The sequence below is a fragment of the Nicotiana attenuata genome, unplaced genomic scaffold, assembly GCF_001879085.1.
Source record: "Nicotiana attenuata strain UT unplaced genomic scaffold, NIATTr2, whole genome shotgun sequence".
In the NCBI taxonomy this organism is placed as follows: Eukaryota; Viridiplantae; Streptophyta; class Magnoliopsida; order Solanales; family Solanaceae; genus Nicotiana; species Nicotiana attenuata.
In genome coordinates this window covers 11,327-23,568 of record NW_017674671.1, presented here as the reverse complement: position 1 = coordinate 23,568, position 12,242 = coordinate 11,327, and positions in this window count along the sequence as shown.

Genomic DNA, 12,242 nt, shown 5'->3' with positions numbered 1-12,242 from the left:
CGTTCTGATTATTATTGGAATACAATTACTTTCTTTTGCTTTCTATTGATTACTTTGCTATCTCATATTCTAATTTCCTTTCTTATCATTGTGAGAATATTGAATTTCTTGATTGTCAGTAACCCGAGTACTTCTAAAAATAGGCTTTGACCGAAATACCTATTTTTTGGTTAAACAAATTGGTTCTGTTACCGCGAAGCTGATAATCTTTTCACTTTACAAATTCATTTTTTTGTCAAAAAATCATGTTGACCACTAACGACAACAACCAACAAAACCAACAAAATCAGCAAGACCAGTTGAACCAACAAAATCAACAAGAGAATGACACTCCAATCCCTTCACCCCAAAATTCTCCTCGACATTCCCGAGAAAATTCACCTGACAGATCAACGTCACATGTGAATAACCAACAAGGGGATGATCAAATTGTTGATGATGCATTGAAGCAACTAATTGCAGAATACGTGAAAAATGCTCTTCAAGCTTTTGTTAGCGGATTACCAACTCTACCACCAACTCCGCCTCCAAACAACACTATAACCATAGAGAATACACGCTCAGGACTCACCAATTCGGCCACTGGAGGAACTCCCAGCGAATCTCGCGATGGAAGGTCAGGTATCCCAATTAATTTTGATTTAAAAAGTTTAGTACTAACTTTACAGAAGCAACTCAAGGAGCACGATTGCATTAAGCAGATACATGGTGTTCCACCCGTAATTAAAGGAGTGGATATTGATAAATATTCTCAACAACCTTGGAAGCCAAGTGCCGCTCCCTTGCCGATTCCAAAAAAAGTTTAAGATGCCCCATATCCCGAAGTATGATGGGACAACCGACCCATGTGATCATGTAACTGCATTTACAATTGGCGTGAAAGGCAACAACCTGACCAAGTAAGAGATTGAATCAGTGCTGGTCAAATTTTTTGGTGAAACACTCACAAAAGGAGCACTAACATGGTATTCTCTTTTACCTGAAAATTCTATTGATTCTTTTGCTGAGCTTGCAGATTCATTTATAAAAACACACTCGGGAGCTCAAAAAGTCGAAAAGAGGATGGAAGACATATTCAAAATAAAACAAGGAGATACGGAACTACTCAGGGAATTCGTGGATAGGTTCCAGCGTGAAAGGATGATGTTACCACGCGTACCTGACAATTGGGCGGCTATGGCATTTGCAAGTAACCTAATTGAAAAAAGCTGAGAAGCCACAAGGAGACTCAAAGAAAGCCTACGAGAATTCCCTGCAACAACTTGGAATGATGTTTACAATAGATATAGCACGAAGCTGTGGATAGAAAAAGATACTATCACTCAGTCACGGGGAGATGAAAGAGTAAGTTCGAGACGACCAGAAACTGAAAAAAGGTCCGGTAAAAATAGGTACGAACCTTACATGGGACCAGCATGAAGGGATTCACGTTCAAAACAAGAGAACCCGAGGTACGATTCCAGATCAAGGGACAGAAATTCGGGTTCGTCATCCAAGTTTGGAAAGGAGCGAGACACACGAGACATGCGGGACAGCGATAGAAGTTCAAGCGAAGAATGGTGGTTACAATTTTAATGTTTGCACATCTGAGTTGGTAGCTGTTTTAAGAAGCATGGGAGATAAGGTGCGGTGGCCAAAAGAAATGAGATCGAACCCCAACAGAAGAAACCCAGATTTCTGGTGCGAGTTTCATAATAATCACAGTCATAAACAGCAGATTGCAGATTGTTACAAGGTGAAGTAGAGCACTTATTAAAACAAGGCTACTTAACCGATTTGTTTAGTGAGAAGGGTAAGCAAGCATATATGAAGAATAGACAGGAGCCACCAAAACCTCCGTCACCAAAGAGAACGGTTAATTTCATAAGCGGAGGGGAGGAGGTCAATGGTGCGACATATACGACTGCAAAAAGGTGTCAAAATCACAGTCACCCACGGAAAGCGAGTTCACCAAGTTTTGGAAGAAGACAATATAACATTTGATGATGCAGACGCAGATGGCGTGTTGATCCCACACAATGATGCACTGGTAATATCTTTACTTGTACATGATACTAATGTGAAACGAGTTTTGATTAATCCAGGTAGCTCTGTAAATATTATTCTTTTAAGAGTGGTAAACAAGATGCAAGCTGATGACAAATTGGTACCCAAAGCACATACCTTATCTGGATTTGACAATTCAAGCATTGTTACAAAAGGGGAGGTAATACTCACCACATTGGCAGAAGGAGTAGTCAAAGATACGAAATTTCAAGTAATAGATATGGATATGGCGTACAATATGATCCTCGGCAAACCTTGATTCATGAGATGGATGTTGTTCCATCTACTTTACATCAGGTTATTAAGTTCCCTTCGCAATGGGGAATTAGGCAAATTCGTTGTGATCAACAGGCTTCTAGAAGTATCAACTCAGTGGCAGATTCAAGCATACAAAATGACGTTGCAGATGTGAAATAGCAATTACAAAATTCAGTTGAGGGTTTAACAACTCAAACCACAACCGAAGATGGACAAACGAATGTAGACTCAAGGCCTGATACTATTCAAGAGCCAGAAGAGAACAAAAACATCAAAACAATAATTGAGGAACTCGAAGTTGTGGTGCTATTTATACATTGGCCGGACAGAAAAGTTTACATCGGAACCAACCGGAGCCCAAAAATGAAAGGTAAGTTAATTGAATTCTTAAAAGCTAACGCAGATTGTTTTGGTTGGTCGCATTCAGATATGACATGTATACCCCCGGAGGTGATGACCCATAAGCTGAATGAAGATCCAACATACCCACCTATCAAACAAAAGAAAAGGAAGCGAGGATCCTTCAAAAACTAGGTGATTCAGGAGGTACAAAAGCTTTTAAAAATCGGGTCTATCCGAGAGGTGAAATATCCTAATTGGCTAGCTAATACTTTAGTGGTACCCAAAAAGAATGGTAAGTGGCGAGTTTGTGTAAACTATACAGACTTGAATAAAGCTTGCCCTAAAGATTCTTTTCCTTTTACCGCACATAGATCAACAAATTGATGCTACTGTAGGACATGAATTGTTAAGTTTTTTAGATGCCTACTCGGAATATAAGCAAATAAAAATGGATCCTTTAGATGAGGAAAAAACTTCCTTTATTACAGAAAGGGGGACTTATTATTATAAAGTCATGCCTTTCGGTCTAAAGAATGCTGGAGCCACGTACTAGAGGTTAGTAACGAAGATGTTTCAGGAACATTTGGAAAAAACCATGGAAGTCTACATTGATGAATTGTTAGTCAAGTCAACACAGGCGGGGGATCACATCCAACATTTGTCAGATACATTTCAGATTCTCCGCAAATTCAATATGAACTTAAATCCCGAAAAGTGTGCATTTGGCGTGTCTTCAAGTAAGTTCTTAGATTTCCTTGTTTCTAATCGAGGAATTGAAGTAAATCCAGCGCAGATTAAAGCCATTGAAGAAATACCGGATATACTCATGAGCAAAAAAGAAGTGCAGAGGTTGACAGGTAGGATAGCAGCATTGGGAAGATTTATTTCCAAATCTTCGGAGAAAAGCTTTAAGTTCTTTTCAGTGTTGAAAAAGCAAAGCCAATTTGAATGAACTGAAGAACGCCAACAAGCACTCAAAAATCTTAAAACATACTTGTCAAACCCACCGTTGCTGGCTAAACCGAAGGATGGAGAAAGGCTACTCATCTAGCTCGCCGTGTTAGAAATGGCGGTAAGTGCAGTGTTAGTTCGAGAAGATAAAGGTAAACAATCTCCAATTTATTATGTTAGCAAGTCCTTATTGGATGCTGAAACTCGATATCCTCATTTAGAAAAACTTGCTTTAGCACTAATAATGGCATCTCGAAAATTAAGGTCTTATTTTCAATGTCACCCTTTCTCTGTAGTGACCGCTTACCCCTTACGAAGAATTATCAGGTATATTAGCCAAGTGGGCCATAGAACTAAGTGAATATGATATCACATATCAACCTAGAACTGCGATAAAATCACATGTTTTAGCAGATTTCATGGCAGACTTCAGCCCAAGAACTGCAAGTATTTAACGGGTCTAATCCAGGTACTTGGACCCTATTTACTGATGGCTCCTCAAATGTTAAAGGAGCGGGATTAGGCATTGATCTAATCTCCCCTTCGAGAGAAACTATAAGGCAAGCCATAAAGTGCCATCCTATTACTAATAATGAAGCAGAATATGAAGCTGTGATTACAAGTCTAGAATTGGCACGAGAGCTCGGAATAGAGCAGGTTATAATTAAAAGCGACTCGCAGATTGTAGTTAATCAAATGCAGGGGACTTATATAGCTATAGAGGCGAGGATGCAACAATATTTGGAAAAGCACGAGATTTGATCAGGCAATTCATCTTGGAAAATTATGCAAACCCAGGGAAGAAAATGTCGAAGCATACGCATTGGCTAATCTTGCATCCGCTACAGAAGTGACAAATGAAGAAAATGCTTCCGTAATACATTTGTTTCATTCGGCACTCGATCAAGATAAAAACGAGGTAAATTTTAATAATTTAACCTGGGATTGGAGAAACAAGATCGTTAATTGTTTGTAGTACGGAATTCTACCTGAAGATAAGAAAAAGGCTCAGGCACTTCGACAAAAAGCTGCCCGTTATTGTTTGGATCGAGGCAAATTATATCGAAAGATGTTCGGTGAACCTTTAGCAAGGTGTCTCGGACCTTTTCAAACAGAGTATGTTATGAGAGAAGTACATGAAGGACAATGTGGAAATCACGCAGGAGGAAGATCCTTGGTAAAAACCCTAATTAGAGTAGGGTATTATTGGCCTAAAATGGAAGAAGAGGCAGAAAGCTTTGTGGCCAAATGTGACAAATGCCAAATATATGGTAACAATGTGCATCGTCCAGCAGAGTTATTACATCCGGTTATTGCACCATGGCCTTTTATGAGGTGAGGGGTGGATATCGTGGGTCCACTACAACAAGCCAAAGGAAAGGTACAATTTTTACTAGTACTAGCTGATTATTTTACCAAGTTGGTAGAAGCAGGTGCCTTCAAACAGGTACGAGAAAAAGAGGTCAGGGACTTCATTTGCCGAAACATCATATGCCGGTTTGGATTTCCAAAAGAAATCGTGTGTGATAACGGTACGCAATTCATAGGCGCATAAATCACGGAATTCTTTTAGAGTTGGCAGATTAAGAGGATAACTTCGACACCTTATCACCCTGTGGCTAATGGACAAGCCGAATCAACAAACAAGGTTATTATTAATAACTTGAAGAAAAGATTGGAGGAGTCAAAAGGAAGTGGCCAGAAGTGTTACTAGGAGTCTTATAGGCTTACCGAACAACAACAAAAATGAGTACGAGAGAGACACCATTCTCACTTGTGTATGGTGCTGAAGCCTTAATTCCAGTTGAAATAGGTGAACCAATTACGAGATACACCCAAGCAACCGGAGAGGCAAATGAGGAAGAGATGCGAATAAATCTCGATTTGCTTGAAGAAAGGAGAGAAACAGCCTTGATAAGGATGGCAGCGCAAAAGCAAATTATTGAGTGGTATTACAGTCGGAAAGCTCATCTTAGGTACTCCAGGATTGGGGACTTTGTACTCAAAAAAGTTTTTCAATCGATGAAAGCAGCCAATGCAGGAAAGTTGAGCCCAAATTGGGAAGGGCCTTACAAGATTCGAGGTACTGCAGGAAAGGGTGCATATGAGTTAGAGAAAATGGACGAAAATGTACTCCCATCAAATTGGAATGCTATTCATTTAAAGAAGTATTACTTATGAAAGGGAAAACCCCTGGTCAGATATTGTTTATGCAAGGTTTAAATTTATTCTTTTTTAATTGTACTAAACATTTTAGACTTATATGACACGCGGGATGCAAAATTATTCCCGGTCTGGGTTACAACCTTTCTGATGGAAATAAAAAGGGTTAAGCAGTCATCATCTAAAATTATACCTCCGAGTCCCGTATGTTTTTCCTTTTCAGGAAATGGACCACATGGAAGGAATAATCAAGTGCTCGAGATTTCATACTTCAAAGCTCTAACACTTGGGGACTATATATATAGAAGGCAAAGAAGACTAGAAAAGTTAGAATTCAAGTCAAGCATGAGGCAATCTACCCAACAAATCGAAAGTTAAGAGCAAACAAATCAAGAGCCAAAAATTGCGTAGGTTAGCGTCTCGTCCTACAAATGATAGCCTTTGAAGGCCGCACACAGTATACGCTGTACGGTAGTAGTTTATGTTAGCTGCTTATCCGGTGCCTTCTTTACGACTTTCGACCAAGCCATTATTGAAGAAACTCTTGTTTAGTCAAGACATCGTTCCCGTCCCTTGTGGTGCTTTTTCAACCCCTTGCTTTAACTTGGTCAATTTCATCTATATTCTCTCCAATTCCAAGAGATATCGCATTATCTACATCACCAGTTCTAGGCGTATACTATGTTCTAGAGCCTTTAGTTTAGTTGCAAAGCTAGAAACTACTATATATAGTTAGTGCCCGATTTCTATATCCTGCCTGCAAATTGAAGCTGCTATCTCTCTAGCTCATGAATAAATCACCCGCCGGAAAGGAATAGCCGGTTCAAAAACCTATGATGAAGTATACACTCGCAGATGTAAATTACAAAATCTTATGAGTATCTAGATTAAAGGCAATATTTAGTCGTAGGTTGCAAGATATACCCTTCAATTTTGTAAAATCTGTTATAAAGAAAACAGTTATGAAAGAGTTATAGATATTATTTGAATACATGTAAAGTATATAGTTTGAAAGTTCAAGAATACAAAACTTCTTCAAGTTATTCTAAGAAATATGTATGTTCCTACTTCTTCTTTCGTATGTTTACACCAATATAAAGTTGAGACATCTTCTTCATTAAGTGTCGTATATAAAAGGGCCCTCTTTTATAATTCGTGCTTATTCAAAAGAGTCACGAAGCATTGAAGCATTTTTAATGCAAAGTTAAAAAACAAAGGGTAAAACAAAACCCAAACATTAAAATAGGCGGAAAATAAAGAGCAAACTTATAAATATAAGACAAGGGTAAACCGCTAAGAGAGTAGAACAGAAACTCAAAATAAAGGTATTATAAGAGTTAGACAAAAACTTAGTAAAATTATAAACTTGGTTAAAACTAAATATAAAACTTAGTTCCAACCTAGTTACTTGATGCTAAAACCCCAAAACAGACTAGGGGTAAAACTTTTCAAACATTACTAAACCCCCAAAAAGGACCAGGGGTAAACTTCCAAACATTCTAACAAAAAAAATACGAAACAACACTTCAAACTTTTTAAACTTTCACTGTGGGGCAGAATTTGAACCAGTAGGATGAAGAATGGCATCATCAGTAGCGGGAGAAACAACTTGAGAGGAAGGAGATTGAACAGCAGCTTCACTAGGAGTAACTTCATCACCCTCGGGAATGTCAACCGCAGGTGAAGAAAAGCTCTGACTCTGTTGGATTTTCTCAATAGTTTCTTTAATCTTTGCAATCTCAGCAGCTAAGTCAAAGCCTTCTTGGCTTGCCTCCATTAAAGTGTCGTGGCGTGTGTTAAATAAAGCCCAACTAACTTCAACAACGGCCTTATCTTCAAGGGCTTTATAATCTCTTTCCCACTGCTCAATCTCACTTCTTAACTCTTCCTTCTCATTCAAGGCAGCATCATAAGAAGCCTGTAATGGGGCATGTGAACTCCCTAAAAATTGAACTCTGTTAGAAGACACTCGGAGATCTTCTTGAGCTTGGGTGAGCGTTTGAACAAGCTCCCCGGCGTAAACTTATTTTTGGTTCAGTAGTTCCTTCAGACCCCTAATTTCTTCAATGGCTTTCGAAAGTTGTTCAGCAAATGAAGACTCAAGAAGGTTTTTATCTTTGCCCGCCTGATTAGATGAGGCTTTTTCAACTGCCAACTCTGCTGCCATTACTTTCACCTGTTGCTCCAAGGTATACTTTTCTTCCTCTAAGATTTCTTTTTCAAGCTGAAGGCCATCGAACTGCTCTTTCCAGTTGTCTGCCTCGATGTGATAATCGTTCATTAACTGCTCTATGTGGATGATCCTCTTCATCATCTCCGTACCGATGAGCTTGATCTACACAAAGAAAAGAAAAATATGATACCAATGAAAAGGAAATCACGAGCAAAATAAAAAGCTAAGGCTTATACCTTCAAAGATGAATGTACAATATCATTCATCCACGTTAAAAAACTGTGGCTAATTTTTACTTCTCAACTGGGCCAATCAATGGCTTCAGCCATACATCAGCTTGGCCGGATTTCTTCAAAAGATTACCATCCTCAGAAACCTCGATGGTAAATTTTTTCATTGCTCTACTAGAGGAACCAACTTCAGCATGAGAAGTTGTAACAATAGGAACAGTCGAGGGAGTCAAGATAGACACGGGCGGAGCAGTAGCAACAGGTGCGGGGAACTGAGGATCAATTGGAACAGACACGGGAAAAGAAGCAAGAGGCATTTCCTCAGAAACAAAGCCAAAATCTTCATCAAACCCACGAGAAAAGAGTTGTTCAGTAGAGCCAAGGGAAGCGGTAGACATCTCATCATCAGAACTCACTAAGGTAACACCTTCATGTTCGTGCATGGGAACAGAACTGGGAGGAGGAGTAGTTTCGTCATCTAAAATGACACGTCTCCTAGCTCGAGGCTTACGAACCAACGAGCCTTCATCCCGCTCCTCTTCACTCTCAGAACCGTGTGCTCTTTTAACTTTTCTTTTTGATGAAGAACTCAAGATTATCTCTTGAGCCATTGACATAGAGAGTCTCGAAGCGGAAATCGATGCGGCACTCACACCCCGAATGGGAAACCCTAGTAAAGAAAAGGGTTAATAAGTGTCCAAGTAAGTATAAAAGCAAGGTAGAAAGTGGAAAAGAAAGATACCATGAGTCTTCACTTTCCATCCAAACCTGTTAGAAAGGTATTTCCAGGACCTTTCTTCCATAGGAGCAACGGTTAACAATTTTTCTACTCAACCACGGAAATTTGGGACTTCCTCAACAGCTTCCATGGTTGCTAAAATAGAAAAATAAAACAGCTATGAGGTTGCAGGTTCTTCACAAAACACAAAGAAGAGAAATAGAAAATATGAAAAGAAACTTACGTGCAAAGTTCCACTTTTCTAGGAAAGGCATGTTCTCTTCTCCAACTAACCCACTTGTGGGAGCAGCAACAAATCGGGCATACCAACCACGATCTTTGTCATCTTTAGGGCTCACTAAAACCCTCTTACTCCTGGCCACTAGAGTAAACACCCCAGAACAAAATAACTTGGGGGAATAAAGATGAATCAGATGATAAAAGGTGAAGGATAAAGCTGCCACGTTTGACAAGTATCTAAGGCATGCCACGACCCTCCGTACGATAGGACCAATCTATCCTAAACAAACATTTAAGAAATGACAAAACTCTATGATGACTACGTCAATAGGAGGTCTAAAACCCAACGTAAAGGGATATGTATACACAAAAGAATAACCAGCTTTGAACGAGGTGATTCTTTGATTTGCATTAGGAACTAAAATTGGGAAATCAAATTTCCAATGACAGTCTCTCCGCACAATGGAAATCAAACCCTCAGTAATCTGGGAAGGGTAAACATTAGCACGATCATGAGAAGTCATGGAAGTGACTTGATTCCTAATCGATTTTCTCTCAATAAAGAAGGAAAGTTCAGCAGGAATAATCTCATCAACAGTGGGTTCACGAAGTGGTTCACTAGAATCTCTACTTCTAACAGAAGATCTGTGTAAAGAAGAAGCCCTAGTTCTAGAAGACGACGGAGGAGTAGTATTGGGATAAGAAGAAGAACTATGGATAGAAATAGATCCTAAACTACGTAACCTACTACCTCTTCTACTTCTGGTAGGAGCAGAGAAAGGGGGAAGTTCATCCACTATAACAACTTTACGAGGATCAGGATTTGAAGAAGACATAGTTGTATAAGAAATAAATATGTGATGAAGAACGAGAACTATAGAGAACAAATAACACTGTAGAAATTTTTTCGTAAAAACAAACGCAACGGAGTATTTATATGAAGAAGAAATCGTCATGTAAAGGGGGGTCATGATGGAAACGTCATAATGAAACAGTTGCTTCATGACTGATGCAGCCGTAAAAAAGCCCTAGAAATCGCTGAAGAGTCGCACATCCAATTAACGAAGATCACGTGGCATATGCATTAAATGGAAGTGACGGATGACGTGTTGATTGTGGAGAAGACATAATGATACATGGGAAACGGCAGCAAAAATTCCTGCCATAAATACATACCACTTCCCAAATATTCAATTGCAGAATATTCGACAAGTGGGGGGACTATTTGTATTGGTAAAAATAAATATTACACGTGGATTTATGTGAATGGATGATATGACAAGACACGTGGATCATTGAGAAAGCGACAATTGGAGAGATGCATTAAAAGAGGCACAAGTCGTAACAGATACGAGCAAATCACCCACGAGAGGAGAAGATATTGTCGTTCAAGTTTAAATGGTCGCATGAAGAGGTACCGGCGGAATGAATCGAGACAATAAAAAGGAAAGATTCATGAATCATCAATTAATGAGCATGAATGATCTCGAACGTTACAGAATCTCCATGAACAGTTACGATTACCAATTATAACGTCTCATTAATATCATTAATGCTCATACTGATTCGATCATAAAAGGGGAAAGACATTGTACTTATAGATTCCTATAAAAGGGAAAGAGATATCATTTTTACAGACCCGTTCTAATTATTGTTGGAATACAATTACTTTCTTTTGCTTTCTATTGATTACTTTTCTATCTCATGTTCTAATTTCCTTTCTTATCACTGTGAGAATATTGAATTTCTTGATTGTCAGTAGCCCGAGTACTTCTAAAAATAGGCTTTTATTGAAATACCTATTTTTTGGTTAAACACCTGTGCCTGTGAAATCTGAGATGGGAGTGGCCCACCTTTCTAAACTTAGGGCCAAGTACAACATCCCTGCTCACATTGACCTGGTACTGGCCGGGAACAATGTGGTCCATACTCATCGTCCTGGGTACTACGCATTTTACGCGTACCCATTTCGAGTGGGCTATTCTCTTCCTCTTCCCTCATTAGCGGAGGAACTCTGCCGCTACTACAACATCTGTCCGGCTCAGCTCTCTCCCTATATTTACAAACTCTTCATTATGTTGATAAAGTACACGGAGCTGGCCACCGCGGAATCTCTATCCTCCACTTGCTACATCCTTTCGCTCCGAGCTTTCACCAGGGCACGATGATACACCTTCGTCATCGAGGGGCTAAAGGACTAGTGGTGAAAATGGACGATAAGACCAATCGTAGGTTTTGGGTTGACTTTTTCTACGTCAAAATCGAGCACGTGGTGGCGAACTCTGCTGGGTTTCCCGAGGAGTGGAACTTCGCCCGTAAATATTTTTGTTGACTAGTCGTTTGCTGTCTTCCTTTGGTTACCTAATCGTTCTTTTATGGTGCAGTCGAGAAGGAGCCTCCTACATTGGTCGCCGATATTTGCAACTGGGTGGCTCAGGTTTTGCCCCACACGGTGGGGATTCGTGATGGTCGTCATTTAACAAGAAATTTGGGCCCCAACCTTCTTCGACCGTTGAGTCCAGTTCTGATCTCCGGTCACCTCGACCTCAATATCGCTTTTCTTTTTCACTCACGCGGTTTTCCTTTCTTATAGGTCGAAGGGCTCCGAAGAAGGAAAAATATCCCACCCCTGCTTTTCGTCAGTTGGGTACTGCAACCAGGTCTCTGACCGCTGTGACTACAGGTGAATCTGTACGGACCGCTGCTTCTTCTAAAGTCCCAGCTCTGCGTAGGCCTGGCCGTAGGGCGGCTGCCCCATAAACAGGGACTACGGCTTCTTTTTTACTGCATTTGGTGGATGAGTCGTCTCCAAGCGATGAAGAAGCGATTCCGTTGAAAAGGCGGCGAGTAGAGGTTGGCGGCAAGTAACAATGGGCGAAGGATCAACAGGTGCTGAGCCCGGGCCAGCCGTGCCCATGCCTGAAATGCGTGACTTCGAACGTCGGGGTTTCGGTTCTTGATGCTAAGATTGCTCCTTTACCAGAGGTTGCCACGGTCGTGTCGAGGAATGATTCGTCAATATCCGAGCCAGTCGATATTCCTTCCTCTGCCGAGGAGGGGGAAAGAGGTGTGACCGTAGATGATTTTGAATCCGATTCTGACGTCGACCCTGAGAAGGAGA